A 19,408-nucleotide genomic window follows, 5' to 3' on the forward strand; every position below is an offset into this window, starting at 1 on the left:
TGTTGTGTGCTGGGCCTACGGAGCTAAGGAATTAAGTTGAACTTTTGAAAGTTACTTTCATATACTTGCTAGCTTGAAGTACGTGGCCAGTGAGAACCGGTTTAAATCCCTCTGCGGCCACCCAGGGTGAGCTGCAAAGGATGAAACTGGCCCGGGGGATCCTCGCTGCTGGGGCCAGGCTCCAGGGCTGTCCACGGGCAGTGGGGACACCAGGCAGGAAAAGCAGCCTCACGTCTCGTTAGTGGAAAGGACGATGCTGGAACCTGGTGTGGTTCTTCTAGTCACTTAGGTCCTCAACATGCTGGAGTATACTTGTTCAAGTACAGGAAAGTGGTTACAATGGCTTTTCTACCCCGTTATGGCATGTGAAGGAAGTGTGGGGCATATTCAGAGTTCCCCATCTGTGGAGGCCACCCTTCTGGGAGTTTGTGTTGTTGTTGTTTTTTAATATATTTTTTTTATTGGTTTCAGGGAGGAAGGGAGAGGGAGAGATAGAAACATCAATGATGAGAGAGAATCATTGATTGGCTGCCTCCTGCATGCCCCCTACTGGGGATCGAGCCCACAACCCGGGCATGTGCCCTTGGCCCGAATCAACCATTCAGTCTGCAGACCGATGCTCTATCCACTGAGCCAAACCAGCTAGGACCCCCTGGGAGTTTTAATTTGCCTCCTGTCACTCTTTGGTGACCTTGGCGAGGAGGCCTTTCCTGGGCTGAGCTGGGTGTTGGTTTGAGAAATTTCAGAGCAACACGTTCCCCAACAGGATCTCATGGACTGTGGTGCTGCTGTACTAAGGGATATTTCATGCGGATCTTTTTCCATCTTCCCCACGTACCAGCCACGAAGGGCTTCGGTGCTCACATGAGAAAAATCTCAATCCAGAAACAAATCTAGATCTGCTTTTACCAGCTGCTCACCTTGTTGTAAATGAAGTTTCCTTTCAGGGCAGCCCTGGTCTCGAAAGAAGAGCCCGCAGAGAGCTCAGCACAGCCTCTCCCTCCGCACATCCCCGTCAGCCTCCCAGAGGGGCTGTTGCGAGGATCTAGGGGAGGAAGGGGGGATGGAAAGTCTCTGGTTGGTGGGACCATTGTCTGTATCGATCGGTTACCTGTGGGCACTCTCCTGCACCTCTTCATGATGCTTCTTGCTTTTCCTGTAAGTGACCGAGATTCTGTATCTGTCGAAAAGGGCCAGATGGCATGGTTTTAGTGACATGTCTGGCTCTAAGTTACGCCGCGGAGAGGAGCTGTGACTTGCCCAAAGTGCCACCGTCAGAAAGCTAAGTTTTAATAACTAGAATGATAGAACCTTTTGGTTGGAGGAAGATCTAAAAGGTGATGTAGACTCAGCCATTCATCTGATGTGTGAATCTTCCGTCTGTAGCTTTCCTGCCAGATGGGCACAGTGCCTGCGCACTGACACCCCGAGACAGCTTTTCAGGAGCTCTGTCCCATCCCTGGGCAGCTCTGATGGTTAGGAACATCTTCTTTATGTGGGGGTGAAGTCAGTTCCCCATGTATCCTGTCCCCTTGGCCATGTGACACATGTCTACTTCCTCTTCCAAAAGACAGCCCTTCAGCTACTGGGGGACAGCAGAGCTCCCTGCCTTCCTCTCCTGCCCCCTCCAGCAGCCACCCAGGGAGACGTGGCTCTGACCCTTCACCATCCTTTGAGTTCGGTACAGGGTATACACAGGCCCTTAGAGTCGATGTGGTTTAGTCACTACTGCCATCCCCACTTTCTGCGCTACACAACTGCTTTTGACTGATCTGAGCTTACTGCAGAGTGAATGCAAATACCAGCTGTTTTACAATAAAAGAAAGAGCGGCCAGGCTAATAGCAGCAGGTGTCTGAAAGTCCTACAGGTTTTCAGTATACACTTAACAATTGGTGCTGTCGTAATCCCACCTTTTTTCCCTTTTAAACCATAGTTTCAACTTGTTAAGCTTTGGGGATTTATATTTCTGTCATTAAAAGAGTCCTTCCTTCCTCTGGGATTTCAGAGGGCTCTGTGACGCCTTTATTAGAGCGCTTACTGCTTTGCATTATAGCTATTTGTCCTTCTTCCACTCAGTTATGAGTTCCGCCAGGACAGTAATCATCCCTCATCATCTTTCTCTTCCCTCTTCAGCGCTTAGCTCAGAGTGAGTGTGTGATATGCTTTTGTTGAGTGAATGAGTCAAAAATATTTACTCTCTCAAACTCTGCATGTTAACAAATACATGGTAAGTACGTGGGAGAGGACGATACCTCGGTGTCTGTCTGCAGCCCACTGAGAGCTCGCCCTGGCTGGCTGCTGACCCTTCCTTGACACTCTTTGTAAGGAGACATCACTCTGGCATGAATTTGCATAATTGTGTAGTCAGTTCTGCTGTAACGTGGCCCACGCTCTCCTAAAAGATCACTGCCGTGCACACGGAACAACTAAAACTACACGACTTACGGGGAAAGTGGGTTAGAGGCACAAGCCTTTCCTCACTGACAGATTGGAAAGAAAAGGTGGGAACCTTGTGAAAACGGAAGCTTGCTTTTACACATGTTGCATGGTTAAGAAGTCCATCATGCTACAACACACATGGCCTCTGCGTGGAAAGCCTGAAGCTGGCCTGTGGAAGTGAGCACTGGGCAGGACGGCTGTCTGAGCGTGGCCTCCACAGTGCACGGGGTAGCGGGTAGGTGTTGGGAGTTGGCCCGGTTAGTGTATTTCTCTGGGCTTGGTTCAGCTGGTGCAGTTTTCTGCATTCACCTGGTGTTTCTTGTAAGCAAATACAGTGTTCACACTGAAACAAATCCATGTTTTCAAAGCACGTGTTCATAGAAGCCCGTTTCCTCTTTCTGTTATTTACTTGATCAGTATAACATCTTTTGTTGTCTTTTTTTTTTTTTTAAACCCTCACTCGAGAAAGAGGAAGGGAGAGAGAAACATGGATCAGTGGCCTTCCATACATGCCCCAGCTGGGGATCAAACCCACAATGAGGTATGTGCCCTGACCGTGAATTGAACCGGCAACCTTTCGGTGCACTCAACCAACTGAGCCACGCTGGCCTGGCTCTTCTGTGTTCTTAATATATTCCAGGCACTGGGGATATAAAGATGCATAAGGTATAGCACCGCTGATCATCTTGCTTTTACTAGGAGGAATGAAAATAAATGTTAGAGAAGGCGTGGCTCATCTAGCCATTTTCCAAAGTCCCCTTCCAGCCAGGAGAATGTTTATAAGTCTGGTTCCTTGTCACATTTATCAGATTCTCTAAAATCTAAAAGCTATAGTTTGAAGAGCCCTTACTCTTCAGTTAGTGTCTCTTTTAGAGGCAGTTTATTAAGGAATAGCATAGAGCAGTGGTTCTCAACCCTCTGGCCCTTTAAATACAGTTCCTCATGTTGTGACCCAACCATAAAATTATTTTCGTTGCTACTTCATAACTGTAATGTTGCTATTGTTATGAATCGTAATGTAAATGTCTGATATGCAGGATGGTCTTAGGCGACCCCTGTGAAAGGGCCATTCAACTGCCAAAGGGGTCGCGACCCACAGGTTGAGAACCGCTGGCATAGAGGCAAGACGTGTGTTTTACCCCCAGTGTCTGGTTTAAAAATAAAATTTTACCTCTTATCATTGCCATGTGTGTGATTTGCTGATGGCCTTAATTGAAAATGGACTAATGTGCCAACACAATTAAGTGACTCAAAGTCACCTGGCTAAATAGTGGCAAAATCAGAACTTGAATTCAGTTACTGTTTGAACTATAATATATTGCCTCTCAAAACTCTGTCATAAGGGGGAATCTAAGTGCTATTCATTTAGGGAGAAATTTAAACTGAACTTACATTATTTAAATGAGTTTCACCAATGCAGTTAGTATTTATAATGGGATTCCCATTGTTTTATTTTAGTTTCTTCATAAAATTGGGTGCTACACAAACTCACCACGGCGTGTCCTCTATACTTACATGTCTTTGTTAGGGCAGACAGAAAATTGTGCTTCGTTGTACTCAATAAGATGTAAGCATTTGCTGTGAATTGATCTGGGGTTTTGAGGGGAAAACATCCCCAATTGTGTTTGTGGAATTTGCGGTGCATTCCAGGGGGTTAAAATTTCATTGCCTCTGTCTGGACAAGCTTTCTTCCCCAGTGGATGGGTTTTATTTCCTTTCCATCCGGTCCCAGCCCCCACCCTCATCCCCGGTGCTGACTGATTTAAAAATCGCATCTGAAGTTACCTTTGGGCCTGCTCCTTGGTCTTGATGGGCCCTCGAAATCCACCGGCTTTGGCCACGTTGCCTGGAAGCAAAGTCATTTCTAGAGGGGGATCTGAAGCAAAGAATGTGGTTAGCTTTTCAAGGGAACAGGAAGGGATAGTTAAAAATGTGGGATGAGTGGTAATCCCCCCCCCCCCCTTGCTTTGTAAGAGGAGAAATAAACTACTGTGTTTTGAGCCCCTAGTGTTTACAAAACATCTTCAAAATGTTTTCGTTTTTGGGCGGTCCCTGGGAGATAGGTTTATTTATCCTCTGGGGATATTTGAATTTGAGGCCTGGTGCTTTAAGAACACCACATTTCAGCTGGAATCATTTGTCTTGAGTGTGATTTGGGGGAGGTGGTAATAGATCTTCCATCTTCTGGGTGAGAGACTTCCCTGTATTTGTCTGTGCTGAGGGGACATGCTTCTCTGTGCAGCTACCCTTTGAAGTCAACAAGGTTATGGGCAAGTACATTCCTAGGTTGGGGACATGAGCTTACGACCTGCTGTTTTATCTCACTCTCTGTACACCACCTACTCCCATCTTTAAGGCTTTATGGGCAGGACTTCAAATGGCCTTCAGTCTGCTTTGGGGCTGAAAGCCTTCCCTGGCACCTGCACAAGGAGGACATTGAAGGAACAGGCAGCCGTACATTCAAGTGGCCAGTGTGGCCTCTCTGAACACGGGGAGTAGCAGGCGAGTGTGGAGCCCCACGTGGCTGCTGGGGCTGGCGGGTGTGGTGGGCACAGCAGGCGAGCTGAAGGCAGATGACATTAGAAACAGCAACAAGAACCTGAGACCCTGTCCTTTAGGCTCCCACGACTCCTCTGTGTCTTTGTTCAGTGGAAGTGCCTGAGTGACAGGTGTGACTCACCACCGGGCCGTAGTCTGCAGGCTCAGGAGTGGTGGTTGTCCGCTGCTTGGGAGCTTTTACAAAACTCTGGCAGAATCAGGACCTTGATTTAAAGGGCGCCTTGCTCAGGTGAAAGTCTGCGGACCGAGAGAAGGTCTTTCAGGATCACCCTCTGAGGGTTCTTGAGTTGGTAGGGCGCACCCTGTTTCTCCCGTCAACCCATGTCATAGTTCAGGTATCATTCTTGCCAGCATTCATTGCTCCCTGGCATTTCATCGCTATGTACTTATTCTACTTAATTTTTAATAGTTCTTTTGGCTAATTTTTGAAAGATTTTGCCTGGTTTTCTAATGATGAGTGAATTAGGCTGATTGCAGTTATTGGACTTAGTATCACATGTCTGGATTTAAACCCATATTCTGTTGAAGATGTGAGTACTGTGGAAGGTGAAAGATAAAAACCCTCTGCCACCTCCACGAGTGTCCCCAGGCTAACAACTATGCCCGCTTTCTTGTTCATTTGCCCAATACACATGAACGTGTACTTGACCTCATGGAGTTCGCATGCCCTTTAGGCCCAGCATGCAGACCATGGCACGTGCCTAGCAAGGTTTGCCTGCCTTTGACTATGCATCTACCTCTCCTTGAACAGGATGTGCTTTTGATTGCCCTATTTTTGTTGTTTTTATACCAAAAAAAACACCCAAAACTATTAGAATCTTTTATGATTCAGAATAGAACATTAGTTTTATTATATATCGAAAATGGATCCTTAAACTTCATAATGGCTTCCAATTATTTTACATTTGCTTGTGTTATATACTATTATTTTATTGCGGTATAATGTTCAATTATGGAAATTACTCCAAAGAGACATGATTTTTCTGGCTTAATGTGTAATTGTTTATTGAGTATTTTTCTCATTATAGTGTTTGTTTTTTTCCCCCCTTTTGAATTGCAGATATAAAGAAACTTGCTTAGATTTTGTAAATTGATTATTTTGTGTCCAAAAAAATCAACTATTTCGCAAGTGCTCACTATATGGAAGGCATTGTGTTTGGGATTGAAATAAATAAATGCAAAGATTTAAAGAGATTCCTCCTCCTTTCAAAAAACGAGCTGTGTGAGCTGTGTGTATTAAAACGCCAGTGACAATTGATAGTAATAACTGTCTGGTAGGTCCTGGGGGCGTTGGGTCTCCAGAATAGAAGTTGATCAGAGGGTCATGGGCCCAGGGGCTGTGGCGACGGGAGGAGGGTTCGCAGGTGGCTTAACTGAAGTGGGACTTGGACAGCTGGCTTTGGGAGCCACTTGTGTGTGTGTAGGGGGTCAGGGGGTGTCAGGAGCAAAACAGGAGTGCAGCAGGGCCACAGCGAGGACTCAGGTTCATTCTACATGTGACATGAAGCCATCGGAGGCCTTTAAACAGGGGGCTGACAGCAGGATCGGATTCCTATTTTAGAAGCTCACTCAGGCAGTCAGGGAACAGCACATTCTATAACTCGTGTGTTATTTGTGTTAAATGGCATCAAAGAAGCAGTAATTCACACCTGAGCCAATTAATGGGCGGGGGAATGACAATAAATTGATGCTGTGATTCTGGGCCTGGATGCAGAGACGAGGGAGTGGAGGGGATGGGCTTGATGTCAGTCCTGTGAGCCTGGGATGATGGTGGGACAGCCAGGGGACATGGTCCTGGGCAGGTGAAGAAGAAACAAGTTTTGAAAACATCTCTGAAGATAAAGGCTTTTTTTAATTTTCGGGAGGGTTTAAGTCCTTGAGACGACACCTGTCCTCAGCCTCACCTCGGTCGTCTGACAGCGTTCCCTCCCAGGACTGTAGTTGTGAGTGACGGGCATTGCTGTGTTTTGGTGACGTAACTCCCGCTCCATCTCTATCCAAAGACGGTTACAATGTCCCGCGGCTTGTTTCTCGGGTGATTTTTATCACTTGAGATTTCAGAGGCGACGCAAGCAGGGAGTTTTGGAGTCCAGATGCCGCCATGGGTTTGATAGGCTCCTGGCATCACCGACCGCACTCCTTTCCTGGACCTTACAGATGTGCGGCTTCAAATTTTACATTTGAACATGTTTCCTCTTTCTCTGATAAACTGAGGATAGTGACGTGAAATAATGACAAATGACGAAACAGTGGCACGTGACATATTGGCAAGAGGTTTTATTTTTCTATCACATACTTATCGCATTGATGGTTTATAGAAAATCAGCTTAAGAATGTCTCGGCTTGTCTTTTAAAAAAGATAAAATATTACAAATAGTGGGAACAGCACCTAAGTCTCCCTCACACCATTGTTAAAACATCTTTCAAATTTTCAAAAATTGTGGTTAGGGATTCTTCGTTTATAATTATTTAGAATGTGGCATTTACCGCAACTGGTGCCGATCAAGAAGATGGTGTTCGTTAGCCCACAGGTGGAATATTGTAGAAGATTGAGAAGTAAAGGAAAATGAAGAAATGTCCTCCCAAGGAGTGTGTTAGCACTATCTTATTTGGGAACTCGTGGAATTTCAGAAGTCATCCAGTCCGGTCTCCTTCCTCAAAGTCCTGTCGTGGTCACTCCGTGTCCACTTAGACACTCCAGTGAGGAGCAAAATGGAATGTTCGCTTGACCCCCACACGGCAGCCCGGGCCACTGCAAGTTGAAAGCTTCTGCAGTTACACATCTGTTGGTCCTGGTTCTGACCAGGATGCCATTTACAATAAATCTACTTCCTCTTCTGTGGCCCTTGAGAGTGGCTCTTGGCTGTTCTTTGGGGCCAAGACTCTGTGACTCCCTGTTCTGCTGGTGATCCAGTGAACGTGCGTGGAGCCAGGTGTGAAAGATGGCGAGTAAGAGCTCCCTGTTGCTGCCTTTGTGCCTAATGTTCAGTATTGGAGTTGCGATCTTTAAACGACATCACCACCTCCCACCACCCACCCTTGCAGCAACTGACATCCTGGTGGAGAACCCACCCAGGGGAGGGATGAAGGAAGTTATTTCCAAGAGTGGGTCTCGAGAGATGGAGACACAGGAGGCTTGGCAGCCTTGTGGATGGCCTCGCGCAGCGGAGGGGCTTGCTGAGGCTCCGTCACACCCCGGCAGGGTGCTTTGCAAGCTTGACCATGCACGTGTGAATTTACCGTCCCAGCCAGATCCCCGGTGAAGCCAGTGCTGCTGGTCTGTGTACCACACGTGGACTAGCAAGGTTGTGGGATATACATGTTGGAGCCATAGTGTGAGATAGTACACAGTTTGGCACCAGAAAGGTCAACACTTCCTTAGAGAAACTGTCCAAGTCCTCTTTCCCTGCCCCTCCTCCTCTAACTACAGAGTCAAAGGCTCCGTGATTTCAGGGAAAGAGCAACCTCCATGGACTCATTCTGGATCATCCGCGGGGCTCACACACAAGCTGGTCAGACAGATGGGCAGCACCCGGTGCCATGGGCCCCAGCAGGTGGTCTGAGCAGACTCAGGAGGAGGTTTGTCGTCTGGCCTCAGGAGTACAGGCAGGCATGTCAGAGTGCGACAGCATTCATCGCCAAGGATGGTAGCTGTTTCCCAGGGCAGGGCCCACTTCTCACAGTGACCTGCTGGGAACAGGACGGAGTGGCGCTGGCCCCACCACACACTGGGGAACGCTGCTGCTTAGCCTCTCTGAAGGAGCAGCCTCCTCTGCTGCCACACGAGTGGCAGCTGCGTGAACTTGGTGGAAAGCGACGGAGTCACTGATACTGCGGCCCTCAGGATGAGCCCAGGGCCAGAGCGGCCCACAAGCCCTGGTGTTTGACACCTCTTCCTCCCCTCCCGCCAGAACACGGGGACTTGGTTGCCACTGGGAGGAATCATTTTCTCTCACCTGAAGTAACTCAGACCTTCCTTTTGATCCCTGGATCCTGAAGGGAGAGGGATTTCCAGGGAAAATAAGTAGGTGAGGGATGTGGCCTGATGCACCTGCCACCTGCGTGGGAGGGTGAGCCAGTGCAGACGGGCACTGGGTCACACAGAGCCCAGCTGGCACCTCCAAGCCCTGATGCAGAGGGCTGCGGAGGAGCTCGGGTGGGGAGGATGGTGTGGAGGGCCAGGAGCTGGGGGGCGCCTGGGGACAGACGTGAAAGATGGAAAATCCGCCATGTCGGCATTGCACACCCCACCAACCTCTTCACTAAGTGGGTCTCAATGATTGTTTAATCCAGTGGTTCTCAACCTTTGGCGGTCGAACGACCCTTTCACAGAGGTCGCCTAAGACCATCCTGCATATCAGATATTTACATTATGATTCATAACAGTAGCAACATTACAGTTATGAAGTAGCAACGAAAATAATTTTATGGTTGGGTCACAACATGAGGAACTGTATTTAAAGAGTCAGAGGGTTGAGAACCACTGCTCTCTCTATCCTGTGCCGAAGTCACATGAAACAGAATCTTAGTGAACTAAGCAGGGTGGCTGGTAGTATTCAGTGGCGTTTTGGTGCTGGTTGCTTTTACCTTTGTCTTTGAGAAAATAATCCTTGGTAAAGTTCCAAGTGTTGAAAATAGAGTTTAATTGAGAGCCAGTCGTTTGCAAACCTTAATGAGCTTTTAGAATGGGAAAGTTATTTGCTGGATGCCTTATTCCATAGCCCCACAATACCAAAAACATAGTGATTCAACAGACATCTACAGATCCAAGAGACAAAATGACAAGGACACATTTTACCAAAGAACCTTGGCTTCAGAAGGTGACCAGGGTCAGATTAGCCTCACAGTTACCCCCCCTTCTGGCTGTGGACCTGGGCTCTCAGGCAGTGGCATTAGGTGGTAGCCGTGGGCAGCAGTGCATTGCGGCAGGTGTCAGATCTGCAGACAGGTCTGTGAGCTTGACAGCTTCAGGTCTTCATTTACACTTCGATGCAAATACTGCAGGAAGCCGCCTGGAGAAAGACAGACAGATGGCATTCAGTCCTCCCTCACATCCTCACATGGTTGTTCCTAATGGGAAAGCGAGGGTGAATAGGTACTAGGAAGACTTTTTTTTTTTTTTAAATATATTTTATTGATTTTTTTACAGAGAGGAAGGGAGAGAGATAGAGAGTTAGAAACATCGATCAGCTGCCTCCTGCACATCTCCTACTGGGGATGTGCCTGCAACCCAGGTACATGCCCTTGACCGGAATCGAACCTGGGACCTTTCAGTCTGCAGGCCGACGCTCTATCCACTGAGCCAAACCGGTTTTGGCAAGACTTTTTTTTTTTAACCAAACATCTAAAATTATCATTCACTTTCAGTGCCCTGGTCCCACCTCTTGGAAAATTTCCAAAGTTAGCAGAGGGTGTCCTTGTTGTCTTAGGGTCTCAGGAACGCGAGTGGTGGCTTTGTTATGGTGACAGCCTTGTCCTTGGGTTTGCTCTTTGCTCAGAGCAGGCACAGCATGCTGCACACACACACACATGTCTGTTTGACAGTCCTTTCAGATCCTTCCCTTGTTAGGTCCCTTTGTGCTCATGTGCAAACACAGAAGTATCTGGTAAAACACTGAGTGTGCACTGGTGTTAAAGGTGGTTGTCCTTGGGGGTGTGCACCTGTGTGCACATAGTGTCGTGTGGCCACGTGGTCCACAGCCAGGCAGGGCTGATTAGAACAGGCCAGGAAGCTGCAACCCGTGGGGGTAGGTCGGTGGGCGCAGAGGCAGAGAGGCACCCAGGACAGAAGCCACGCAGGGGGCATTCTTGCCAGAGAGGCCAACTGACAAATACTGAGGCTGGCAGGAGGACACGAGACACGATAATGGGGGTATGACTTTGAGGCCAAAATGTGACAGCTTGGGCTTTCTCTGAAGTGGTATTTGGCACATTTCCAGTGTCCTCAGAAGTGACTGGAGATTTCCTCCTCTGCCTTGTTTCTCGTGCCGGGTGTCTACACATCCCAGAACACGATTCCGTTGAGTGGGGCCTGAGACGGGTCCCCCGGGCCAGTGCAGCAGGAGCATACATGTTCCAGATAAAGGAGCGTCAGTCAATGAAATACAGTAGAGCTCTTCCTTAGCTCTCATTCCTACCCTTATCTCTGGCCCTTTCAGAGAACAGACACAAAGGTCAGCGCCACGGGGTCCTGACTGCCAATTCCATGTCCTTTTCCTCTGTGCTGTGTCCTCCCTCTTCAACCTGCGTCTCCTGGAAGGCAGGGGCGGGTTCTTCTTTGTCTCTGTGTCCTCAGGCCCTAGCACAGTGCTGGGCAAATGAATCAGTCCTTTCTTGTATGAAGTGTGAAACACGAGGATCATATATGACTTTGACACTTTTGTGTGTTTTTTAGGGGTTTTTTTGTACCCCCACTTCCATCCCCGGTAGGTCACAGCTTATTTCTCTCATTCTAATTTTTGTCCTTCATCATCATGGTCCTTCATTGCCGTTATTTGCTAGAGTCTGCAAAAGAATTAAATGTTTGCAAGCTTAGGGTGACCTTTAAGGGTGCTTTGTTCTGTAGGTTGAAGCCATTCTGATGGGCTCTAGGCTGCTCAGTCAGGGTTGATAGTCCCCTTAAAGGCATATGGGCATACGCTTAAGGATTGATGCTTTTTGGTGTGAGGTTTACAGGGAATAAACTTGAAACAAGTTTAGATACACTCAGCTACAGTCTGTTGATTTTTCTTTAACCCCTGTCAGATTAACCTCTATCCTGGGTTAATCTGGCAAACTAGATAATAACCAAACTAGCTTCTCTAATAACAGCAGCCTCTAATCTGCTGGTCTCCACATGCTTTCCCAGTGTGCTGCTGCTGTCTTGGCAGATGCAACGACTTTTTTTTTTTCCTATTTAGGATTTTGCTTTTACTAAGGAACCCTGGGGCCCTTAGAGGTTCGCCATACAGACTTCAAACCAGAGCTTAGCCTCCCAGATGGTAATGAATGTTTAGACAAAATGACAAGTACAAAATGGAATCTCTTTGAGTCTTTCCAAGCACCCATCACTCCCCTGATCTCCCACTCTTGCAGTGTTTGGAAATTAATTTGCCTTGAACAAACAGTGGGTTTTCCTCAATTTGTTTGAATCTGCTAATGGAACAAACTGGTCTCCGTTTAATGATTTGAAGACAAGGGGAGAGGAGGAACATAAAGAGGAGTGTATGTTAGCGAAGGTAGACAGTCTGTAAAACACCACTGGAATGTAGTTTTCGAGGTAGAATCTAAAACTTGGGGAAAGGTAAAAATATTGCTAAGTTAATTCAATAGCACAATTTTTGTTTCAAAGGTATGCATCTTTGCTACAAGGATTTTTGTTTGAGGTAACAGAATAGACAAAAAGTGTTTAAAGAATGGGTATTGATTCAAAGAAATTTGATGCTTCCATATGTTTGGGGGCTTTTCATTGTTGAACATTTCAACATTTATTGTTCCCATGTTTCTTTAATTTGAGCTCTGGGTTCTTATTTGGCTACAATCTTTATTCCTTCTGGGTGATGAGGTCTCTGTGGCTCTGTCATTTGGACAGATAAAGGGAGAAGTTCACTAGAAGATAGGATGATTTAAAAACAGGAGATGTCCTTTTCTAGATAATATGGATCAGACATTCAGAAAGATACAGATGGACGGAAGGAAAGAAGGATGGACAGAAGGAAAGAAGGATGGACGGAAGGAAGGAAGGATGGATGGGTGGATACCTTGCCTCATGGCCAGGGCCCCACATGGTTTTCTGGATGTCTTTAAGGCTCACTCATATTTGCTGCAGTAATGACTGTAGTGAGGAAGCTGTATGAGGGCTTTTTAATGGAGTATAAAGACGTGTAAAACCCAGAAGCTCAGAAATGTGCCTTGGGAGAGGTTTTTCCTCCTCCTCCTCCTCCTCCTCCTCCTCCAACAAAAATATTCACTATTTACTTTCTGTCCAGATACACCAGGTAGAGCCAGTTAGGAATGCTAAGGAGTAGTTGGAAGGCTAATGCTCACCAGATCCTACCCTTATTTCCGAGAGGCAAATATTTGTCTGTCCTCTGGGTGAGAAGCTTTTCAAACAAAAATAAAAATCTAATAAGTTGGGATGGGAGGAAGTGGAGGAGGGAAAAGGGAGATAGAAAAAAAAAACAAAAAAAAAACTTTGTGGCTTTATCCATTATCGTATTTTAAAAGACTTGAACAGTCACTTTTTCAGTTGACTTCTTTTGGAGGTAGAGGTGTATTATCCATGAAGGGACTCATTTTAAAATATCCCCTTTTTTCTTTTACAATAATAACACATATTCTCTATAGAAAATTCAGAACTCTTAAAAGGCAACATCTAGAACAGCCGTGGGCAAACTACGGCCCGCGGGCCGGATCCGGCCCGTTCAGATCCGGCCCGTTCAGCTGTTCTATCCGGCCCGCGGAGCCGAAAGAGCGGAGGGTTCTCTTGCTCTCCCCTCCGCTCCTTCACCAGCAGCAGTGTTAACATGGCAACGTCGGGAAACACGGCCGCAGCTCCTTCTTCTGAGTCCAGTTTAAGAACTCATTGTGGCCCTCGAGTCAAAAAGTTTGCCCACCCCTGCTCTAGAGTCACTGGTTATTTCTGGGTGATAGGATTCCAGTGAACATTCTGATGTAAATCTTCCTGCTCTTTCTTCTCTTCCTCCACGTGTACATTTACACAGATAATCGCCAGTATTGAGACTGTGTACACGGATGGTGGTGCACTTTGGAATTACTTAATAGTAACTTGGTCATGAAATATTTTCCATGGCATTCAATACATTCCTATAATAGCTTTGGGGAACTTTGATTACCTGCCTGTTTTGTGCATTACATTGTGGAAAGCGCTTAATATGACTTCATTTAATCTCCTCAACAACCTTTGAGGTGATTGCCTCATTTTTGCAGTAAATTATTGGATTTCTAGAAACAGTAGTTCATCATTGGGACATAATGCATCAAATCGGAACCCTACCACACCCAGTGCCCTCTTTGTAATAGAAGAAATATTTTATGACACACTCTCGTTCTTTACTTTGTGACCTGAACTATATCATTAACATGCTTTTCTATACACATAGTTTAAAATGTATATAAACCCTTATGAAATGTAAAGGAGAAACGAGAAAGTAATTGTAATGACAATGACTTTAAGTACATACATGCTTATTTATGAACATGAGAAGACAATGATCAGATACTTTAGTCTGTACATAGAATGGAATTCTGACTCATATAGGAACACTAGAGGCCTGGTGCACGAAATTCGTGCACTGGGGGCGGGGGGGGGGGCGGGCGGGTGTCCCTCAGCTCAGCCTGCACCGTCTCCAGTCTGGGATCCCTCTCACAATCGGGGACTGCTGGCTCCCAACTGTTCACCTGCCTGCCATCCTGATTGCCCCTTAACCATTCCCCTGCCAGCCTGATCAACGCCTAACTCAGTGGTTCTCAACCTTCTGGCCCTTTAAATACAGTTCCTCATGTTGTGACCCAACCATAAAATTATTTTTGTTGCTACTTCATAACTGTAATGTTGCTACTGTTATGAATCGTAATGTAAATATCTGATATGCAGGATGATCTTAGGCGACCCCTGTGAAAGGGCCGTTCGACTGCCAAAGGGGTCACGACCCACAGGTTGAGAAGCGCTGGCCTAACTGCTCCCCTGCCGACCCAATCACCCCCAACTGCCCTCCCCTGCCAGCCTGGTTCCCCCCAACTGCCCTCCCCTGCCGGCCTGGTCGCCCCTAACTGCCCTCCCCTGCAGGCCCAGTTCTCCCCACATGGGGGTGGCCATCTTGTATGAGGATGTGATGGTCAATTTGCATATTACCTCTTTATTATATAGGATGGGTCATGGTAATTCAGATACTAGGACCAGCCTTACCATAGATGTCATAATTCCCCCAAATGATGGACTCTTGGTTGTTCATAACAAGATGTAATAGACATAATGTACAACAGTTGCATTCCTAGAAAATCCAATATGTATTAAAACAATGCCGCCAAAATGTGTTAATATGCAAAGTCAGATTTAGGTTCTGGGTTTTTCGTTTCTACGAGTGTCCAGTGGGACTTCAGAAAGCAAAGCGAGATGTTGTGTGGGGTTGTCCTTCACATTGCAGTACATCTCATATTCCCAAGAGCCACCGTGCCTTCACTCGCTGTGACAGCCAGACACCCCCCAGATGGAGAGGGAGAGCCTCCACTTACAGGGCCTCGACCTATCTCTCTTTTCTCCTGCACCAGAAAATGCCCTTGAACATAGACATTCTCTAAGCTTTTTTGAGGATTCAGTTCTGGAATCTTCTTTTTTTTTTTTTTTTTTTTTTTTTTTTTTTGTTCATTCCCAAGTATTACATGATTTCTGTTACTATAGAGGGGATCCTTTTTTAAATTTATTTTTCTATTCACTGTTGCTGGTGTACAAAAGCTACCGATGTTTCTGGTTTTTCTTTATTTGAATTCCTTACTGAGCTCTTAGTTGTTCTAATATATATATATGTATTTTTTTTTAGCTAATTGTCTATGTTTTCTGACTAGAGCTTAATTATAGTTTTTATGAATAATACTTTTGGCTTCTTCCTTTCGTTGTATGTTTGCTGCTGGCTTTCTCTTTAAATGACATGGATAATTTGTTCCTTGCAGGTTCAGCCCACATTGTTGGTAACACTAGATGCATCTGGTGCCTTTTAGGAGGTTGAGGTGTTGATTATTGAGTAGTTTCCAGTTTACTCTTATGATCTGGTTTGTTTGTAAGTCAGTTTTAGTCATTTATGTTTTTCATAAAATTCATTTTATTTTCTAATGATTGAAACTTGCACATTACATTTTATTTTATATAAAATATACTCTCCATGTGTGTACTCAAACCACTGTTCAAATTCCCTGTCTGGTTTGCTTTACTTTTTATTTTTGTCTTGTTCAGAATGTTTTTAAATGTAAAACTAACTTTCTTATAAAATTTTTAATCGGTAATGTGATCACATGATCCAAAATTTAAAAATATGTGTATGTGTGCAGTGCAATACCCCCCCCCCCCCACACACACACACACCCCAGTTCCTTGTCTGTCTACTTGACTCTCCTCCCATGCCCCCACACAGGTACCTACTGCTGTGGTTTCTTGTGTATTCTTCCAGAGTTCATCTATGCATAAAGTGAAAATATATGTTCATTTTCTTCCATTTGTCCTAAAAGCTAGCATATGCTATACATTATCATACAGAGTTCCACATTCGTTTTTATAGCTGCAGTATTTGCCATGCTATGGAGGTACCAAATGTATAAATAACCAGTCCCCTAATGATTACAACTTGAGTTGTTTCCAAACTTGCAATTCAAACCATGATGCTGAATGTGTCCATAAGCCAAATCCTTACACACCAGCCCAAGGGAACTCCCATTAGTTTTTTTGGCTAAATGTTGCCAAATTGCCCTCCTCAGTAGGGTTTACATTCTACTGGTAAAATATCAGAGGGCCCATTTTCCCCAGGGAATTGTATCAAAATCAAACAAATTCTTTCCTAATCTATCCTTAAGTTTGTAAAAACTCTGTGGTGTTTTGAGTCAAGCTTATTGAGGTATAATTTGCATGCAGTCAATTCACCCTTTCTACTGTATAGTATGCAGTGTAATTTTAAATTGCATGCCTTTTACTAGCATGTTGTGTTATTTTTATAATCACAAGAAGAGAGATTTTTGATTCTCAAAATGTAATGAATGGAACTTCTAAATACGACCAGTCTATTTGCACATTCTCATTTCTTTCAACCTCAGCAAATTTCATCCTTTGGCAAATTCAGAGCACACAGAGCAATACAAAATGATTTTTTAAAATGTATTCTTGCCACTTCTGGAGAAGCGCAGTAAGACAAATTGACTGTCCGGGTGGAAAAGCTTAACTGGGAAGATACATTTATTGAATAATTGAAAGGAAGAGGAAATGCATTACCGATTAGCTGCAAAAACGCTTGACATCTAATATGTCTACTATGTGCCTCCAGAGACCTGTGTAAATGGGGAGTCATAAAACCGTTTCAGCCCCGAAGTTCCTGCCAGGCCTCGAGCCTGTCGTTGTCTTGCTCAGAGGTCGCAGCCCCAGGACGTTGATGGAGTGACAACAGCTTTTAGGTTTAGCCGGAGAGCAGTGTTCCAGCAACTCTTTGTAACTTTCCTAACCCTTTACACTCTTGGGTTGTGCATAAATATGTTAAATGAATCTTGGAGTTACTGTTGTCTGCTTTGTTTTAGGATTTTTGCTTCTTAGGGGGCAGCATAGAGTAAATCAGAAAAAAGGCTCTTGGTGGTGGCAGAGGTAGTGTCTGATTTATGAAATAGCCAATGACCTCCGGCAAGCGAGTTCCTTAGTTCTCTGGGCTTCTGCACTGTCTAGTCCAGTGGTCGGCAAACTGGCCCCTTGAGTGTGACTCTTCCGCAAAATACCACGTGCAGGCACACACATACAGTGCGATTGAAACTTCGTGGCCCATGCCACGGGGCCAAAGAGCCGCATGTGGCTCGCGAGCCGCCGTTTGCCGACCACTGGTCTAGTCAGAGAGGGTTGGATGAGAGCCTTGCCCATCACAGAATGGTCCATGCATCAGCATCACCTGGGAAGTTTTCAGAAAAGCAGATCCTGGAGCCCCGCCCCCGAGCTCCTGAATCCTCATCTGCATTTTAATCATGTCTTCAGGCGATGTGTGTGCACATGGAAGTTTGAGAAGTGCTCGATGGTCTCCCAGATTCTGGTCTAGTTCCAAAATCGGTGCCTTCTAGGTTCTTCTGTCATCCATCACAGACTGTCTCATAAACACTCCCAGGGTTTGCTGGAGAGTCTTAGGTCTCCCTGTGCACTCAGTGGCTGTGGTAGTGGTGGCAGTGACTCCCAGGCTCACCCGCTCCCCTTACTCCGTCGGCCTGTGTTTACGTTGGGACCGAGACATGGGCAACAGAGGAGACGCGAAAGCCAACCCCATTTGCCTTCTCAGAGCCTCGAGAAGGGAGCCCCGGCCTGTACAGGGCCTCCTGCAAGTCTGACCGCATTGTCCAAATTCTAGAGGCTCATCCAATAAAGAACCAGGGGATCACGCAGTCCCGCTAGATGCATGAAGTACTTCGGTATTTCAAACGTGCTTCCTTACCAGCATAGTCCTCTGGCGGTGTCCCCTGGAGAAGGAAACTTTATGCCAGAGAGGAACTTGGTCTAGACATTGGTTTTTGGAGGGAGATCATGAATTTGAATGTAAACTTAATGGGATAGAAAAGATCGCTGTCTTCATTTTTCACCAGCCCAGCCCAGAGAAAACAAAGCCGTACAAAAGGAGAGCCATGTCCCTGCCACTGGAGCAGGCGTGACCATCCTAAATTAGCGGCCAAAGGGTGGCAAGTCCTGCTTGTGCACATGGACCCTCTCGTCGAGGAAATGGAAAATCTCTCTTATTTTTTTGTGCTGTTAGGACTCTGCCCCAGGCCTAACTGCCAGCCCACAGTGTATGCAGCCTGTGATTTTCAGTGAGCTCATGTGATTACTCGCTATGGAATACCTTGTGAAAATGATGGAAAAAACACACAGGGAAGCAGAGCCTGGGTAGGGGGGTCTGTGGACAGAGCATCGTCCTTATGGTTGAGGAACTCTTCTGTCTGTCTGTCTGCATCAAGGATCTTGACGTCCTCTTCCCAGGTTGGAAACAAAGGTTTTGGGAATTCACAAAATGTCAGATTATAAGCAAAAATCTTCCTGGAAAGATTCTCAAGATGGCACCTGATGGAAATACATCTGAGCAGATGTCGGAAGTCGGAGTTACTTCTCTCAGGCCCTTCCTGGGTGCTTGTTCCTTCCGTACCTGAAACCCGTGCCTGTGTCCCTGTGAGTGCCCTGCGGCCTGAAGATGGCCACGTTCATATTAGCCAGAAGTGCACTTGGTTGTCAACCCCGTTTGGTCGGCCTTTGTGCGTGTTACGTAGGTTAGATCTGTTACCAAAAGAACATTGGAAATAATGGATTGCTTTGAAGCACGTTCCGGGAAGCAAGATGAGAAGGGCGGACACACGAATGTGTCACCAGAGGTTAACCGGGCAGTGAGGACACTGTGTGTTCGTCACGCTGGATCCGGTGAGATGGGACCAGAACGTTGTGCCCGAAGCAGTTCATGTAGGAATGCCTGGGCACACCCTCACTGCAGAGGGCTTCGGGGCCTACTCCCTCTTACCAGTTGTGCAGTAATAAAAGACTGGATATTTTTGCACAAAAATGTGGGAAAGAGCCTTTTTCCTCCAGGTGTTTACTAAAGCACTCACTCATAAATAGGGTCATTTTAAAATATTTAATGCCGTGTTTGTCTGTCATTATCCTGTTAGGGAATTTTATGGAATTTGACTGATGGAATA

General features: G+C 46.0%; 1 protein-coding gene across 6 annotated transcripts in view; it reads left to right on the forward strand.

Annotated features, from left to right (window-relative positions):
• Positions 1-19,408, forward strand: part of AUTS2 (activator of transcription and developmental regulator AUTS2) — a 1,132,479-nt gene that overhangs the window by 1,083,539 nt on the left and 29,532 nt on the right. The gene's annotated exons all lie outside the window — the stretch shown is intronic.

The sequence above is a fragment of the Myotis myotis genome, unplaced genomic scaffold (genome assembly GCF_014108235.1).
Source record: "Myotis myotis isolate mMyoMyo1 unplaced genomic scaffold, mMyoMyo1.p scaffold_m19_p_5, whole genome shotgun sequence".
Taxonomy (NCBI): Eukaryota; Metazoa; Chordata; class Mammalia; order Chiroptera; family Vespertilionidae; genus Myotis; species Myotis myotis.